Source organism: Rhinopithecus bieti, unplaced genomic scaffold (genome assembly GCF_001698545.2).
Source record: "Rhinopithecus bieti isolate Rb0 unplaced genomic scaffold, ASM169854v2 scaffold_27022, whole genome shotgun sequence".
NCBI lineage: Eukaryota > Metazoa > Chordata > Mammalia > Primates > Cercopithecidae > Rhinopithecus > Rhinopithecus bieti.
The window spans coordinates 1,058,062-1,076,623 of record NW_016812251.1 but is presented as its reverse complement, the minus strand read 5'-3'; the positions used below and the strand labels follow the sequence as shown (position 1 = coordinate 1,076,623).

General features: G+C 41.7%; 1 protein-coding gene and 1 pseudogene across 1 annotated transcript in view; one reads left to right on the top strand and one right to left on the bottom strand.

Annotated features, from left to right (window-relative positions):
* Positions 1-18,562, top strand: part of THSD4 (thrombospondin type 1 domain containing 4) — a 386,571-nt gene that overhangs the window by 107,296 nt on the left and 260,713 nt on the right. The window lies entirely within an intron of this gene.
* LOC108544588 (60S ribosomal protein L21 pseudogene) lies at positions 7,128-7,603 on the bottom strand (annotated as a pseudogene).

The following is an 18,562-nucleotide window of genomic DNA, read 5'->3' as shown; positions in this document are numbered from 1 at the left end:
GTGGTTTAAATGATTCTGAATATGCAGAGAAAGAAGCAAAGTGCTAACACAGGATAGCAATGGAAAGCTAGAAATCAACGTTTAGAATGCCCTGTCAGCCAGGGCGAGTGATTTGCCTGCAGAGACAGGGCCATTCTCCCCCATCTGGTGTTCATGGCATCATGTACCCAACTCTTTAACAAATACCAAGTACCTACAGTCACAGGCTTTAGGATTATAACAGACCGCAAAACAGACCTGGGCTTTGTTTTCAGAGCTTAGTGGACAAGGCACAAAGTTTAGTCAATCAAACTGGCTACTGTTAAGAAGGAACAGTATGGGGTGCTCTGGGACTGAGATGATCCATGTCTTGCTTATTTACCAATATTCTCCTCCATGTACTCACCTCAAATAGTAGTGCAGTGGGAGACACTCCATCCCAGCATGACTTAGGTATGATTTCTGTAGCCAAGTATTCCTAGCATCTTGGGAGGTGAAGGATTTGGAGAAACATGTTTTTGTTTCTACTGTTCCCTGTCTTCCTCATCTTTCTGTCATATTCCTACCTATCCTTTAACACATCCACTGTTCAAATAATACTTTTCCAGTGAAATATCAGCATCACTGTCAATATCCTGATGGCTTCCAGGAATAAACATTCCGCTTCTTCCCTGAACTCCTGTGGCACCTTGTACCTGCACTGTAGCACTTATATTGTGGAAGGAAATTTCTTTATCTGTTGGCTTTCCTCACCAGTCAGTGGACACCTCAGAATAAGGTTTTGCAGCTGAGTCGTTTATATTTTCAGTTTCAGACTCAACACTTTGCAAGTGACCAGTAAATGCTAAATGAATGAATGAACGAAGGTATGAGTCAGAAATCACATGGGCCCAGATTCATTCTTCTAGCTCAGAGTAACTTGTCATTGAAATAGCAACATATTGTCAACTCTTTTTTGGTCTTTGGTTACCATTTTCTATTGATTCCCATTTAATGGGGAAAGATATAACTATGTTTTCCTGTTGGGACATTTATTTATGAAGCAACTACAAGTAGATAGGGAAAGAAGACAAGAAGTCAGTTAGTAAAGACCTTAAATGCCAAAGCTAATATTTTATCCTGGGAAACAGAATCCACCTCATCCTTCATAATATTATCTCTAGGCTAAGGAATGAGGAACCAGGTCTTGTAGGTCATGAGCAAGCCAGAACATGCAGGGAATAAAAGTAAGTGGGCTAGACCCAAGACAGTACCAAGGGCCTAAAGCTATGCAGACTGCCCAGAGCAGAAACACGTCTTGACCTTGGAGATAAAAGCAAGACATGAGTCAGAGCCAGGTGGCAGGAAGGAAGTTGGAACTAAGACAGGACTCAGAGTAAGCAGCAAGTCACACAAGAAAACGAAAACATACATCTTGGTGCAGGAAGCTCAAAACCCAGTGTTTTCGGAATCAGGAAATCCATAGAGATCAGAGCAAAGAAATTGATCCAAAATTTAAGCAAGGGCTCAGGAATAATAATCATGACACAAGCTGATGAGTAGTGTTGAGGAAGATGCAGAATCAGAGGAATCTCATGGGAGACCAGACATCCACACACCACTGCTAGAGACTTTCCAAGATGGCGTGAACCGAGGCTTCCTGTCATCTCTGTACTTAGGAAATGTGCCATCCTTGCATTGCTCTTAGCCTCGGTTTTACTGTTCCTTGTACATAGCGGGATTGTTATTTCTATCAAGAAAGGCTGTCCTTAACTTTCATAGGCTGTTACAGCATTATCTAATTGGCTCCTCGCCCTGTTTCAGATAGGTTAGGAATGTATCTTTAAAACCACTTTATATGTCAAAGGACTTGTATTTAGAATATAGAAAGAACTCATCTTAATAAGACTAACAACTTAATAAAATGGGCAAAAGGCTTAAATTGACATTTAGCCAAAGATATATGAGTGGCCAATAATTACATGAAGGTGGTTAACATCATAAATCATCAGGAAAATGCAAATGAAAACCTCCTTGCAAAACCACTAATACCAAGGTGGTTGGTATTCATTCTCAATACCAAGGTGAGGATGAGAGACTGAAACACTCACACATTGTTGATGGGCATGTAAAATGGCACAACCACTTTGGACAACTGACCCAGCAATAAAATTGCTGGGTATTTACTGAGGATAAATCAAAATACAGACACAGAGGACTTGAACATGAATATTATTAGCAGCTCTATTCGTAATAGCTCAAAACTGGAAACAACACAAACATCTATCAGTAGGTAAATAGATAAGTTGTGGCTTATGCATGCAATAGATATACTCAGCAATAAAAAACAAACTATTGGTTCAACACCATGGATGAATCTCAGAAACATTATGTTGATCAAAAGAAGCCAAACACACAAGAATTGATCTGTAACATTCCATTTATATGCAGCTCTAGGAGACATGGAACTGTGATGATAAAAATCAGAAAGTAGTTGCCTCCATTTAGGGAAATTGACTTACTTGCTTGCTTGCTTTATTTAGGGAAATTGACTTACTTGCTTAAGTCAATGGGTGAGCCAGCGCTTGAACTCAGGCCAGCAGATCTCAGAGCTAGGGCCCCACTGGCTATATCACACTCTCTCAGCATAGAAGGAAGGTGAGGAAGAATGAGGCACAGCAGCCGGGGAACAGAAGGAAGGCAGGTATCAGGAGAGAGGAAGGGCAGTAGTCACTGAGGTCACATTTCTGTCCTGGGCATAAGACTCATAATGGCACCTGTGATGGAAAGAGGCCCTTCCATCGAGGTCACCTGCAGGAGTAATTAGGAGGGCTTAACAGATGTGGGGGAGAGAAGCATCATCATCCAACTAGTGGAGCCTGCCAGTAGAGAAGGTATTCAAGTTATTTTCTTGTTGGTATCCACCTTGGGATTTTTATCATCATAGTCCCACCTCTCCTAGAGCTGCATATCAATGGAATGTTACCAATCAATTCTTGTGTGTTTGGCCTCTTTTGATCAAAATAATGTTTCTGAGATCCATCCATGGTATTGAATCAGTTTGGTTTTTGTTGCTGAGTAAACAATAAACTTGTTTTATTCTTAAGATCTTTTAAAAATTCTTCATGACGCAATTAATACATATCCACTGCAGAAAGAAAATATATGTAAAAGAAGAAAAAATTAAAACCTCCTATGGTCTTGTTATCCCATGATAATCTCTGATCTTTGTTTTGTTTTCAGGAAATAAAATATTTTAAACAAAATGGGATCGTACTATATGTGCTGTTTTATAATATGCCTTTTAAACAACATATCAATGAACATTTCTATCAGAGGATATAATTTCTTTTTTTTTCTTTTCTTTTTTTCTTTTTTTTTTTTTTTTTGAGACAGAGTCTTCCTCTGTCACCAGGCTGGAGTGCAGTAGCATGATCTTGGCTCACTGTAACCTCCACCTCCTGGGTTCAAGCCATTCTCCTGACTCAGCCTCCAGAGTAGCTAGATTACAGGCACCTACCACCACGCCCAGCTAATTTTTGTATTTTTAGTAAAGACAGGGTTTCACCATGTTGGCCAGGATGATCTCGGTCTCCTGACCTCATGATCCACCTGCCTCGGCCTCCCAAAGTGCTGGGATTACAGGTGTGAGCCACCATGCCCAGCAGAGGATATAATTTCTATTGGATACATAACATCCTATGGATGGATATATCCAAATTTGTTTAACCAAACCTCTCCTGGTACATATTTTAAATTGTTTCCAGTTTTTAGTTTCTACCTACTACCCTCCTACAAGAGAACATCTTGAACATAACACGTTTGCTCATTTTTTTTTTTTTCAGTATTTCCTCAAGGAAAACTCTAGAAGTGGAAATTCTAGGTCGAAAAGTTTGGACATCCTTAAGGAATTTAATACATATTGTCAATTATTGTTTTTAAAATGGTTTTAGCAATTTACATTCTCACCAGCAGTGAATGAATGTGTTATTCTGTGTCACCTTAATGCGTGGACTATAATTTTAGTCCCTGTGCTAAATACTACCTCTTTTCATTGAAACATAATCTGTCAGGATTAGAAATTAACCTTTGATGTTGTCTGGCTCCATCTCCCAAGCAATGCCTGAATTCCCTTTTGGATTCTGCTAGTTTGAAATGAAAACCATTTCTTTAAAAATGTTAATTTGAAAACATGATTGATATTTGAACGTAGTAGAAAAATTGGAGGAGCCAGAAACAGAAGTGATCCTGGGGTCAGAATACCTGGGTGTCAGGGCTGACTGTGTCCTTGTCAAACTGTGTAATCACCAGGAAGTTGCTGACCTACCCTGTCTGGGTCTCTGTGTCCCCATGTCTAAGACAAGGGGATTGAGGAGGGCCCAATCTCTATGTTGTCTTTAGTTATGACATTCTATAAATCTTCGGTTATTTAAAGCATTCCTTTCAAGGGCTGGGCTTGTAAATTAAGAGTGGCAGGCTTTTGAAATGCAGCTTGTGTGGGAAAGGAAACAAACCCAGCAGCTAGTTTGCTGCTGGATCAGAATTCTGTGTTCTTTGTGAAGTAATAAATTGTGTCTTGGCTCCCAGATTATTCCAGGTTGCCTCGGGTTTTACGGAAGTGGCTTGTTTCAGGAATGGTTCCCATTGCCGGAAAGTGGGTGTTAATTTGTACCTTGGCTATTTTTCAGGGCACACTCTGGCAAAATCCCGGCATCTTTTTCAGAGGATCAGCAGATGTAATGACCTGCGGGTTGCTCCGCTTGCAAGAGGACACATGCTCTATGTTAATACCCCAAATCAAGCCTACAGTCAGAGGCCTAGGTTTTAAAATAGAGCACTTAGCCTGGGCATGCCAAGGGTTTTTGACCAAGTGGAAACACTTTGGGACACATACCACAGGAAACAGGACAGCAGAATGCTTAGTAATGGCTAGCATTTCTGAATAAAGTATCTGACTCTCCACTGAAATGGGGTACAGGTGGTGTCCTGGAAGAGGAGATGAAGCTAATGGAAGTGAAGAAAGAATAAAATAGAACAACATTTGTATTTGGTGCTCCACAGCTTGCAGCCTACATTAACTTACTTTATTTACTCTACACAATGTGCCTGGGATATCATCATTGCCATTTTGTCCCAGTTCACCCACCGAGCAAATGCAGGGGTTGGAGTGTTGGTCATGAGTGGCCCAGTGACCTCTGCAACAACCTCATGGCTTGGCTTAAAATACCGTAAATCCCTGCTTCCTTGGCAGATGTTCGTAGTCTCTCACCTCCTTTCTGTTCCATGACAATTGAAAAATTGCTCTTTTTTCTTACTGTTTGAGTCCATAGTCATAAATTCAAGTCATTTGCCAATCTTCAGTATAATGCAATTGGAAAACATTGTCTAGTCTAGTATTTCCCAAACTTTAATTTTTTAAATTAATTTCAAGTTTTATTTTAGTTATTTGCACACTGTCTTCACAATTTATGCCATATCTCTGTACCACTTGTACCATTATTTACATTATTTGTTTACAAACAAATTACAATTTCATTTTTTTCTTGCTCTAAGAACTCCAGTAACTGAAATCATTAGTCTAATGTACTAGTTATAGTTTTCTAATATATGATATCACATAGCGGTTAAAATTTTGTGTTCATTTTTTGTACTGTATCTCACTTCTCCCTTTGGTATACGAACTATGCTCTAAGAAATTAGTTTAAATTAAATAAAATTTCAATATTCAGTTTCTTGGTTGAGTTAGCTGCATTTTAAGTGTCGAGTTGACATATGTAGCTTAATGGCTGCCATATTGGGCAGGGCAGACTGAGAACATTCCAGCATCACAGGAATTTCTATCAGACAAACTCTGCCTAAGGTTTGTCCAGGGCACTGAAAGCAGCAGACATTTCACTGCGTTCATTAGCCTAAGCTAGACTGACATATAAGATTATCAAAAGAAAGGTGAATTAATGTAAGAACTGCTAGCAAAAATGTCAGATAATAGTTTCTTTCATTGACCACTGTCCGAGTAAGCAGCAAGACAAGTCAAAGCATCTGAATGGATCACTTCAGTCTGCTCTAAACCAACTCTCTCTCAGGGCTCTCTCTTCCTCCATCCCCGCCACTACCATTCTTCTCTTCCCTCCTTCCGAGTCCATGTCTCTCTTCAGTGTGTGTCTGTGTTTTCTCTTTCATGCTGCTTCTTCCTGTTGCTTCACCTGTGTGTCTTAACCTCACTTTCATTCTAGCACTCAGTCCTTTCTCTCCCTTTCGCCTGTTTTACCTTTCCAACCTTCTGACACTCCCTCATTCAAAAGCTAAGTGTATTTGGATTTTGTTTTGTAAATTCTTCTTCAAGTACAATAATTTCAGGCCAAAGGACATTCTCATTTGTAACGTGAATAAGGGATGCCTCCTAGCAGAATTCCACAAGATGTGCTAAATCTCACTGGCATCTCAGCCCTGTGTGAATGCATGTAAAACAACCATTTCCGGCTCAAACCCCTGCCTGTTGCTCACTGATGTAACCATAACAGACTAATTGTTTTACTCTACTCCTCATCCAAAGTCTTCTTTAAAGAACAAGAGAATTTTGGACCATGCTTCTCTGCGAGCCTCTGGAAGAAGGCCCAAACCTTGCTCTGTGGCATTGGTTACCTTTCTTGAGCAGACTAAAAGCTAGGCATTGCCTTGAAGGCTTGATGCCACTTCTATTTAATCAGAACTCCTTCCAGAGCCATAAGGATACTGGAGGTTCCCACAGGGAGGGAAGTGCTGTGTAGACATATTTATGCTTCATCTGTTGTCCATGAATGTCAAGGAGGAGAACTGATTAGACTGCCTTCTTTTTGTTTTAATTATCCAGAGATTCCAGAAAGGAGGAAAGGCCAAGTGGACCCAAGAGCCCTCAGAAATCCAGGATGCTCTGGGGAGCATATATGCATTGCTCAATTCCATAAAATAGACCCTTCCTTAGGAGTACAAAGTTGTACTCCTATACCCTTACTTCTTGTAGGGAAACCTGTTCACTTCCTCCCACCTCCCCACCCCTTCTAAATGTACTCAACTAGGCTGTGGAAAATTTAATTCCTCTTGCTGATTTATATAAGAAGTTATGATACCTTGGAAATTTTTTTTTTTTTCCAGCCCAGAGGTCTTTTATTTATTTATTTTTTTAACACCTATTATGCCATGAATTCATAGGGAATAGGTTCCAGCAGCTCAGCCTCCTTCCCATTGGTTCTCACAAAGTGTGCTTCTCTGGGTGGAGCAGGCTGGCGCTTCAGTTGAACCCAGGTACCTTTCTCTTTGGCTTCTTTCTTTTCTGATCATTTTCCTTCACGCGTTTCAGGAAGCTGTCTCGGCTCTTAGAGTGCTTAATGTGCTCAATATGCACATTAATTCTCTTGGCAAGGATCTTGCCCTTAACTTGTTTACAACAGTGCCAACAGCATGCTGGGTAACGTTGTAGACTCTCCCAGTTTTGCCATGCTAACACTTGTGGGGCATTCCTTTTTGAACAGTACCCATTCCCTTGATGTCTACGATATCACCTTTCTTGTAGATTCGCATATACGTGGCCAAAGGAACAACTCCATGTTTTCTAAAAGGCCTAGAAAACATATCGGGTGCCTCTCCTCTTTCCCTTTGTGTTCGTCATTTTGGCGAATTACTGGAAGATGGCGGTTCCGGCCGAAAGGCGGAAATTTTTATCTGTCAGCTTTAAACCGTTATATACGGGATCCACTATTCTCAGGAAAATGATGTTATGATCTGCTCTCTTTCTCAGACAAAAGGAGGCATTTTTCCAAGAGTGGAAGTCCCCACCTGGGTGGGAATGATAGAGATATCCTCTGGCTGGGTTTTGTACTGCTCTAGACTCTGAAAAAGAGAAAGAGATCCAAGTTTAAGTGACTTTAATCTTAGTAAAGTTTTAAGGTTCATGTTATCTCTGGAAAATAACTGTAACGATTTTTTGAGTGCTTGGAATTTGTAGAGCAGTGTGTTAGGTGCTGCTGTAAACACAATCTCATTAATCCTCATCACAACCCTGATGGGGTGACTCTCCCCCACCAGCATATTCTAATTGGAGGAATTTGAGTCTCAGAGAGGCAAATAATTTCTCAAAGGCAACACAGCCAATAAATTGTCAGAGCTCGGATTCAAACCCAGGACAGAGTTTTGTGGTCTTTAGATCCATCGTTCTGTGTTGGTTTATTCAGCAAATGTTTATCAATGGTTACTGTGGCCAGGCACTGTTGCTCAGGGATTCCACAATGAACAATAAAGGCAACACTCCTGATCTTATGGAGCATATGCCCTGGAGAGGAAAGACAGAAAAACAGGAAGTTAAAAAATAATATAACATTTTTTAACAATTAATAATATAGCATGATCATTTCAGATGTTGCTAACGCTGTAAGAACAATAGATGGAGTAAAGTAATAGTGAATGTGGGGCTGCTTTATGTTGGGGGCTCTCAGAAGGATTTTCTGGGATGACTTTTGAACTCAGACCTGAGTGATATGAAGGATCCAGAATCCAGTGTTGGGAGCAGAGGAAACAGCAAGTACAAAGGCCCTGGGGTGATTGAGTGCCATGTCTTTCAGGAGCAGCAAGAAGGCCAGTTTTGCTGTGTAGCCGGTGGGGGTGAGTGACAGTATAAGGTTAGAGATGTAGACAGGCTTTGGATTTTGCTCCCAGTGTAATGGAACACCACAGGGTTCTAAGCAGAAGCGGTATATGATCTGAATTGTTTTTTTCTTTTTCTTTTTTGAAACCGAGTCTCTCACTCTGTCACCCAGGCTGGAGTGCAATGGTGTGATCTCGGCTCACTGCAGCCTCCGCCTCCTCAGTTCAAGCAATTCTCCTGCCTCAGCCTCCCAAGTAGCTGGGATTACAGGTGCACACCACCATGCCCAGCTAATTTTTCTATTTTTAGTAGAGACAGGGTTTCACCGTGTTGGTCAGGTTGGTCTCAAACCCCTGACCTTAAGTGATCCAACCGCCTTGGCCTCCCAAAGTGCTGGAATTACAGGAATGAACCACTGTGCCTGGCCTGAATTAGTGTTAAAAGATAACTCTGGTTTCTGTGTATGGAATAGAGTGTACAGTAGCAAGACAGGAAGTGGGGAAAATGTTTAGAAGAACATGAACTTCAGAAGGGCTGGAGGTTTTTGAAGGAGGAGGATAGTGCTTTGGAAACAGCACAGGGGGAGAGTGGGTGAGAAAAGACTATCCTACCTCCAGGCCCTGGGTGTGAGGAGTGATCCTCGGGGCCAGCCAGGTCCAGGGAGTGGGCAAAAGGAAGGTAGCACTCAGAAAAGAAGATGTAGCTCTGGGGCGTTTGTTGCAGCGGCAGTGGTGGCAAATCACAGGATAGCTAGTTTTTATTGAACATGTACTGTCTGTCTAGCGGGATTCTAACTGCTTTTTCTGCAATAGCTTGTTTAGTCCTCTTGATAATCCTAAACTGTAGATACTATTATTAGCCCAATATCACATAGGAAGCTGACACAGAGTTAAGAAACTTGTAGCAAGTAAGCAATATGGCTGGGATGGCATTACTAATTTCAGAAGTCAGAGTGGAAGGTTGGAGGGGTTGTCAGAGAGGGTTGGAGCGTGCTCTCACTAAGGAAGAGGTTGACTGGTCTAGAGATGAGACCCAGATGGCACACGTGACCTGGGAGGTTTTGATGGAGGTAAAGCTTGCTCCATGATGCCATTTGCCCTGAATGATACTAGAGGAAGTTTCCCCATCAGTTCAGATGGGAAGCATGGAGCCTAGGAGTGACTGCTCTTTCTTGAAGCTTCCCATGGGGTGGGGCCCAGGGCCTCCTCCCTGGGATTGCTTTCTTAGGCAACTTGTGGGGCAAGAAGAATGTCATCTAAACAAGGCAGTGTCTTGACCGCTTTTATCCCATTGCCCTTGAGTTGGGAGAATGTTCATATTTACACATTTCTGGGATGTTTTACTGCAATTCTCATGTGGAGATAATAATAATAGATAACATTCATTAAGCACTGGCAATGTGTCAGGTTCTATGCTGAGCACTTGGCATATAGTATTCCTTCAATAAACACAATAAAAAGTCTTATGATATAGCTAGTATTCTTGCTCCCCTTTTTCTGATGGACTAACCGAGCTCTAGATAGGTTACATCATTTGCTATATAGTGAGTGGTGGACCTGAGATTTAAACCTTACAACCTGACACCAGAGGTTATAGCCTCACTCTGCTGCAAGTGAAGAAGACATGTTTGCTAGGTTTGGGCAATGCTGCCCAGGAAGTCTTTGTAAATTCCAAAAGAATGAGTGATTGTAGCAACACAAAGTTTAAAGACAAACCTTGAGAGTCAGTGGCTAGCATCTTCCTTCTGTGACCATACTGATTTTGAAATGTTGGTAGATCAATTACCAGCATCAGAGATGAAACCTGAAGGTAATGGACTCAGAGGGGAAAACAAGGTTGAGAAAGGGGAAATTGTTGTGAATAGAGAAAAGGAAATTATTGGTTTACTTAACTTGTCTTCTGCTACTGGATCTAAAAGTAACAGTACTCAAATAATACTTTTCTCCCTTTCAATTCCACTAAAAGAACACCTAAAAAAACTGCCTACTTCCCCTCTCTCCCCACAAACAAGAAAAATGGTGGGATTATGGATACTTTTTTGGTAAGGTATTTTAGTTTTCTATTTTTTAAAAGAAAACAAATATGCGGGGTATTTTTTAAAGAAATTGTTTAAGTAAAAGAAATAAGATTCTTTAGGCGTCATATTTAATTGAATTCATTTCATCCCCTTAAAAAATGTATTTTCTTTGACATTCATCTATTCCTATCCAAAAACATGGGCAGATGATCGGATCTCAGTTTTCTTAGGCTCTGTGATCCTGGCAGAGTTATTTTGTAATCACTTGTCTGTGTTTCTCCAACTTGAAAATACCTAGACTTCCAAGGCAACTGAACCGCTGTGGAAGAGCCATGAACTTCTCTGCCAAATGGCCGTGAGTAAGAAGATGGCCTCTTGGGTTGCTCTCAGTCCCTCATTTGTGTTCTAAAAGAATTCATTAGCCTGTAGCTCAATTTGGGTTTTTTATTTTTACTTACCTGGTGGATCAGATTTTGCTGTCACTAAATGTGACATCAGACTCCAGATGCCAACATGAGTAAGATGGGATCCTTCTTCCTAAGGGTTCGTTGTTTGAAGAAATTATTACAAAAATTGGTGAGGGGCAAATACAGCCACCTGTGTAGTGAGCCAGTCTGTGTCCCTTTGTGTCAAAAATTCCTTGAAAGTTAGAGCCCTAATGTCTTGAATGTACTCATATAAAATATTCATCATCAGCTCACTGTTACAATTTTTCACCCTTTTACACCTGATGTGAACTTGGGCTTTGCACCTCATGGAGGCGTATACCTATGCTTTAAGATGGGAGTGATGTTACCCAGAGGGACCACCTAGCTGGGAAATGGCAAAGCCTGGCCTTGAACTTCTAATTCCTACTTCAGGACACTTTCTTCTGTCTAAAATAAAATGCTACATGTTATCTGTATACTTTATTTACCGTTCCAAATGTTACTATTAATATTATTATAACCAAGTTATTTAGATTAGCTAACATGTTTTACTGAGGTGACATGGTGGAAGCAAACTCAAAACTGTCCTTTGGGCTGCCTCCCCAGTCCACGGCATGCACAGTTGTGGACAGATAATAGAAGACAGCTTCTCTCTGAAGGTATGGGCTTAGGAGTGGGGATGAGGGAGGTCCAGGACAATAAGAGGAACATGAAACTGCTGAATGAGTGTTTGGAAAAATGAAAAGTATTGCTCATTGATTGAAAGAGATGTAGTCAGAATTTCATGCTTAAGTGTGACCAATTTTGGATGTCATGGTTGTCACCTAATATGTGTCCAATAAACACATGTTGACTGAATGAATAAATGTGGGGTGGAGAAATACAAAGCAAGGAGAGCAAGCCAACCCAGAATCTTCCTTGACTTTCTGTGTGCCTCCTGGAATGGATGATTTAACACCTCTGTGTCTCTAGGTAGAATTGAAAGGTGTCAGTGGCAGAGTTTATGGATATCTCCCTTTAGATGCTATTTAGAGAAGGAGTAGGTTTTGTATACCTGGAAGGTGAAAAGAAAGATCTAGTAAGTTCAAAATAGGGAGATTTTGGAGCCAGCAACTTAATGAGACTCCAGTCTGAACCACAGAAAAGAGGTAGCCAAGCCTGTCTAGATGCCTCCCTTGCAGCACATCAACACACATGTGCCCACCACAGTGGGGGTCCTCCTTGATTATCTGGCATGTTATGGGAACAGAGGAGTCAACACTTTGGAGTAAGTCAGCGTTAGCTCCTGTTGCTTCATTTTTAGAGATGAGTAAAAAGATGTGATGACTGCAGTAGCTTCCTATAACTGCTATAACCAATTACCACAAACTCAGTGGCTTGAAACAACAGAAATCAATTCTCTCATAGTGCTGGAAACCTGACATCAAGAATCAAGGCCAACAGGGCTGTGCTGCCTCCTGAGGCTCCAAGGGAGACTCAATCCTGGCCTCTTCCAGCTTCCGTGGACTCCAGGCATTCCTTGCCCCTTGGCTGTATCCCTCCAATCTCTGGCTCCATCACCACACGGCCTTCTTTTCTCTCTGTGTTTTTCTTCTGGGTATCTCTCATAAGGAAACATGCCATTGGATTTAGGGCCCACCTGGACAATCGAGGATTACCTCATCATGAGATCCTTAGTCACATCTGCAAAGACCCTTTTTCCAAATAAGGCCAGGTTCCGGGGATTGGGACATGAATATATCTTTTGGGAGACCACCCTTCAACCTACTGCAATGGCACTGATGTATTAGGAAGATGGTTTGACAGGGGGAGTAAGACAGCAAGGGTAGGGTGCAGACACTGGGCTCACTGGCTGCTCTGGCCTTAGTCCAGGACTGGGGAAATAAGGAACTAGACCACAGCAGGAGCCATGGGAATAAAGAGGAGGAAATGGAAGCAGGAAATATTTCATGGAAGAATTTGCCAGAAGTTGGTGATAAATTTTGGTATGGTCAGTAAGAGAAAGAGAAAATCCTAATTTGACACCAAGGCATATTTCCCCAAAGTATGTGCTACAGAATGTTGGATCTTGGGATATCAGTAGCTATTGTGTGAGGGGAAAATGGTTCTATACATAAAGAAGTTTGGGGGACACTGGATTAAACAGCATTGAACAGGTGTCTATCCTGCAGGATTTCTGTAAGCCTTTAACATCCCCATGTATATCATAAATGTCTAAAGAAGGTTTCTAGAGGACAGTCTTTCCCATACCTACTTGACCATGGGCCTGCTTTATCTAGATTATCTTGAAGAACAAGTGGTCCACACGCCTCTGAAAAATACTGCTTGATGGCATCCACCCTCTGAGAAAAGATAATATAAGTAACGGTCAGAAAGATGGAATGAAGAAAACTGGAATCGGACAGTCTGTTGAGGGCCAGGCTTGTTTCCAAGATCCCTGCCAGCCTTAAAGATAGCCATGGGGACTGACACCAGTAACTGGCAACTGGCAGAAGCCATTTGCAGGTTTGCACAGTGATGCTCTGACTTTAATAGTCTGTGCAACTGTCCTGTGGTTTGGTTTCTTATTTCTCTGGTATCTTCTTGACAGTAGAAGCTGTTGCTTTAGAGCAGTTGTAGCAATGTGCGTTTCACCCCGTGTGCCAACTCGGCTGCATTGGATGGCTGACTCTCATGCTGCCTGGAGCAGGATGCTAAGCTGCAGGAGGCTGTGCCGGAAAGAGTGCTGTAAATGACTTGCAGTGTCTGCCATGAGCACAGGAGGAGGATGGGGATGAGCTAAGAGCCCTTCTTGCTTTATACTTCAAAGAACTTCCTTGCCCATGCTCCCTCCCTCCCTTCTCCATGCCTCAAAAGGGGCCAACCAAGATCAACAGTTACACACCTTGGATACAGCCATCCTGGACTCTTCAATCTTCATCTCTCCCTACCTCATACACCTTGGATACAGTCATCCTGGACTCTTCAATCTTCATCTCTCCCTACCTCATACACCTTGGATACAGCCATCCTGGACTCTTCAATCTTCATCTCTCCCTACCTCACCTAGAGGGAAAATGGTGGTATCAATGACAGAAATATAGATATCAATTTCACAATGAATAATAAAAATAGCTAATATTTACTGAGCACTTATTATCCATCAGGCCCCCTGCTAAGTGTTTTACATGTAATGTCTCATTTAATTCTCATGACAGCCTCAAGGGATAGATACCCTCAATCATCTAATTGTGTAGATGAGGAACATGAGGCACATAGAGATTACATTACTAGCCCAGGAACACACAGCTAGTATGTGGTACAACCAGGATTTAACTTTAAGCATGCTAATGTTAAAACTGCCACTCATAACCACCAAACTGTGGATTTAATTGTAGACGTGTTGGATTTGAAACATTGGTAAGACTTGCAAGTGGAAATATGCAGGAGGCAGTGGAAGATACAGAACTGGACAAGGCCAGGCCTGGGCACAGAGCCAGGGAGTCGGGGTGGTTGAAAGGTGCCCACAGATACGTTTATTCAAACTATGAGTTGAGAGTCAGTTATACAGATGTACAATGTATAGAGAAATCTGTGCAAATGTTTTATGTATTAGGGAGATGTTTTCGCAAGTAATGAGTTAGAAATAACTGACTTTTGTTATCATAGTCCATGAACAGAACATTTCAACTGTGAGGAAACAAGACACAGATGAAGAAGTCTGTGTCCTAAATCATGCTGAAAAGTCAGAATCTTTTGGGATTTTTGGAGATACACTCTTTGCATCTCATCTCATCTCAATGGTCTCGCAAGTGTAATAGAAAATCATGGTCCTTGGTGAGAGTAGTGAGAGCTTTGCCTTAGCATCGCTAGCTGCAGACTCACCACCTTTCCCATTCCCTGTAGAACCTGAACCCCTCAAGGACAGGGAATGGGTCTCATTCATCCAGGAGCTTCCAACACCCAACACACGCAGACGCTCATTAAACAGTGAGTGAATTAGTAGAACCAAGGAAATAAGAACCAACCCTATTCAGTTACATTCTACCCCTGGATATATTATCAAATTTAGAGTGTTTTCACTGACTCATCACTATTTCATTGTAAATGGCTGAAATTATCCCCCCGTAGGCTGGGGACAACGCCACAATAAATTACTGCCTACTTGAACCGAGTTTCATTTTGTTCTGATTCATTGCCTGTTTCAAGGACCTTCTAAAATCTCAGTTTATGGACTTTACTTCCTGGTGGTTCCCAGAGAGAAATGAGCCTGGATTCCAGAGAATGCAAATTTCTTCAAACTTGCAGCCAGCTTCCAGACTCCCTGCAAAGGTCTCTTAAGCCTCTAAGTATTTCCTCTCTTAAATCACACGTCACTGGCACAGGCAGAATATTTTCAAGTTACTTCTTTCTTGTTAGGAGACAGTCGCTTAGAGGTCTACCAATTAGACAGAAATGCAGTCGTTTTGGCAGTTTTATTGTGCTGTCTTTAGGTTTCATTTAGTGATTCTTTTTTTTAAGTTGTGTTTAGTTTTTTGTTCCTGAAAGAAACTATTTCAGGAATAGTTGCACTGGAATGTTGATTCCAGGAATAGTTGCTGCATCGGAAACACAATGTTGACTCTCTCTTGGCATGTTTATGGGTGGGATGAACCGTATAATGTGAAATAAAGCTTAATCTCTCACTTGCGCAAATGTCGAGTCGAGACTTTGATTTGACACTTTTCCAATTAGGTGATGTGAATCCCTAGAGCTAGTGTGGTAGCTTATTGCATAGCAATGGCACACAGGTATTCTGCCAAATTTTGATCTGTATCTAAAATTTGTATTTGTTTCAAGCTAGAATAGATTCTCTTATAGTGTCTGTTGGATTGTATGCTGAACTGAGCAAGTTATGGAGTGTGGCACAGAATGGGGCATGATTTGTGGTGCTGTAGCTAAGAGGCACAGTGTCATGTCAAGTCAGTATGTGTGAAAAATGACCATTGCTGTCGTCTGAATGTTCCCCAAAATCCGTGTTGAAACTTAATCCCCAATGCAGTCGTGTTAAGACATGGGTCCTTTAGGAGGTGATTAGGTCTTGAAGGCTCATCCCTCATAAATGGGATTAACGCTGTTAAGGCTGTTATAAAACAGGCTTCACCCAGGGTTCGGCCTTTTTTGCCCTTCTGCCTTTCACCATGTAAGGACACAGGAACAAGGCGCCACCGTGGAAGTAGAGACGGGGCCCTCACCACACACCAAAGCTGCTGGTGCCTTGTTCTTGAACTTCCAGCCTCCAGAACTGTGAGAAATAAATTTCTATTATTTATGGATTACCCATTCTCAAGTATTTTGATGTAACAGAAAAAAATTGACTAAGACAGCCATTTATTGAAACACCCAGACTGTTCCTCTGATGCATACAAAAAGGTATGTGGTCAGGGCAATAAACAATTCTCAAATGGAGGGCAACAAAAGTGAAAATGTGACAACAGCAGGAAGTTTTGTAACTTCCCAACATTTTCTTTTCATGATGTATTCACCATTAATGCCCTTCAAATGTATAGCCAAAATTTGAGTGTTTGAAAGTGCAAAAAGGTTGCAAACCACTGATCCATTCCCAACATCATCAGTTAGGTTCTGACACACACACATACATAAAAACACACACGCGCGCACACACAAACACACACCACAACCTTCATGTTTCTTCTTTCGGATTTTCTTTAAATTTTGCTGCTTTTCTTCATTGATGTTACTCAGATTTTGTTGATTTTTTTTCCTATGTTTATCCTTTTTTTTTTTTTGAGACAGGGTCTCACTTTGTTGCCCAGGCTGGAGTGCAGTGGCACAATCATGGCTCACTGCAGCTTTAACCTCCCAAGTTCAAGTGATCTTCCCACCTCAGCCTCCTGAGTAGCTAGGACTAACAGTGCACACCACCACACTCAGCTAATTTTTGTATTTTTTGTAGAGACAGGGTCTTGCCATGTTGCCCAGGTTGGTGGTCTCAAACTCCTAAGCTCAAGCAATCCTCCTGTCTCAGCCTTCCAAGATGCTGGGATTACAGTTGTAAGCCACCGCACCCAATTGATTTAAACTCTTCATATCTTGCCTGATATATCCTAGGTATAACCCTAAGAAAATTGCCTTAAGTAAGACTGAACAGTGCCTTGGACTCTCTTGCTCTCAGGCAAATACCCAACTCTCCAGAGTGTTTATTATTGAAAACCACAAAAGTTGAAAATGGGAGACAGCTAACTTAGAAACTCTCCCTCATCCCTCCATCTCTGCCCTTGTCAGAGTCAGTGAAAAGAATGAGAGGTAAGTGCTCTTACCTGTGTATCGTACTTTTACAATGGATGGGGTCCTTGACTCTCTGAGAGTCATGGCCCTTAAGAACATCTGGAGCAGCCACTGAGGACTTTGTCAGCAATTTCTCATTCCAGGCAACAACCCACAGTGGCAGCCAGCAGCCCTCAGCTCCATGGGAAGCAGTATGGGAGAAGTACGTGGACTTGGATAGCACTCAAACCAAAGTCTAACTCATTCTGCTGCAACCTTTAGTAGAGTAGTCCACTTCTGTGAGCTTAATCTTCTCATCTGGAAAATGGAAATAAAATTTCTCCCCCCATGGTTATTAAAATTAAATAAGATGTCTGTCATTTATAGAGGAGGCCCTCTATAAATGTTGTTTTTCTTGCCTCCCTGCATCCCGTAATGTAAACACAAACTCCCTCCCTGGGCTGCCTTTTGTTACTGACACTGGAATATCTGAAAATCAACTGATAGAGATGAGGAGACATGCTTCTTTCACAGATTCCTCAGATTTCCTGACTGGGCTTAGATGAAGCAGTAGCAGAGGGGGAAATCTTGATATATGGCAGGTGTTTAGGCTTTATGGATGGTAAGGAGTAAGTCTGGACTATCCATGATCAGTTTATTATTAATACACATCACACCTCCATTTAATTTGGGTAACAGCGATGAACTCACTTCTTTGGAAGATTCTGACTACTATGGCAAAGACTCTTTAGTTGTTTGCCAAACCTGAGTCTCTTTTCTCCTGGGTCCATAGCTAGGCCATATTTCCCAGCTTTCTTGCAGTTGGATGTAGCCAATGGAAGATGGGCCAGTCCTGGTGATCCTCCACTTTTTCCCCTCTCCATCTGCCAGGTGGATATCAGTGTCCAGTGCAACCTTGGAAACCATGTACTGAGGGGCATAGAGCCTCTGGTAGCCTGGGTCCTTAAGTGGTTGTGTGGAGCTGTGCCCTCCCTGCCCACCATCTGAGTTTTACCCTAGCAAGAAATAAGCTCTTCGTGTTAAGCCGTGGAGGAGTTGTCAAGGTTCATCTGTTATAGCAGCTAGCTTTGCCTTAACGAATAAACTTGATGAAACAGGAGGTGAGTTTTTTAAACTTTCCCCTTTTATGATAGCACTTGACCTTCTTCTGAACATTTTCTATTTTGTTACTGTGGGAAAACAAATTTCATAATTACTTATCTATTCAAAATATGCTGTGTATATTGATCATAAGAAAGATGGAATGAGGTTCTCAGTCAGCAGGGAGTCTATTTG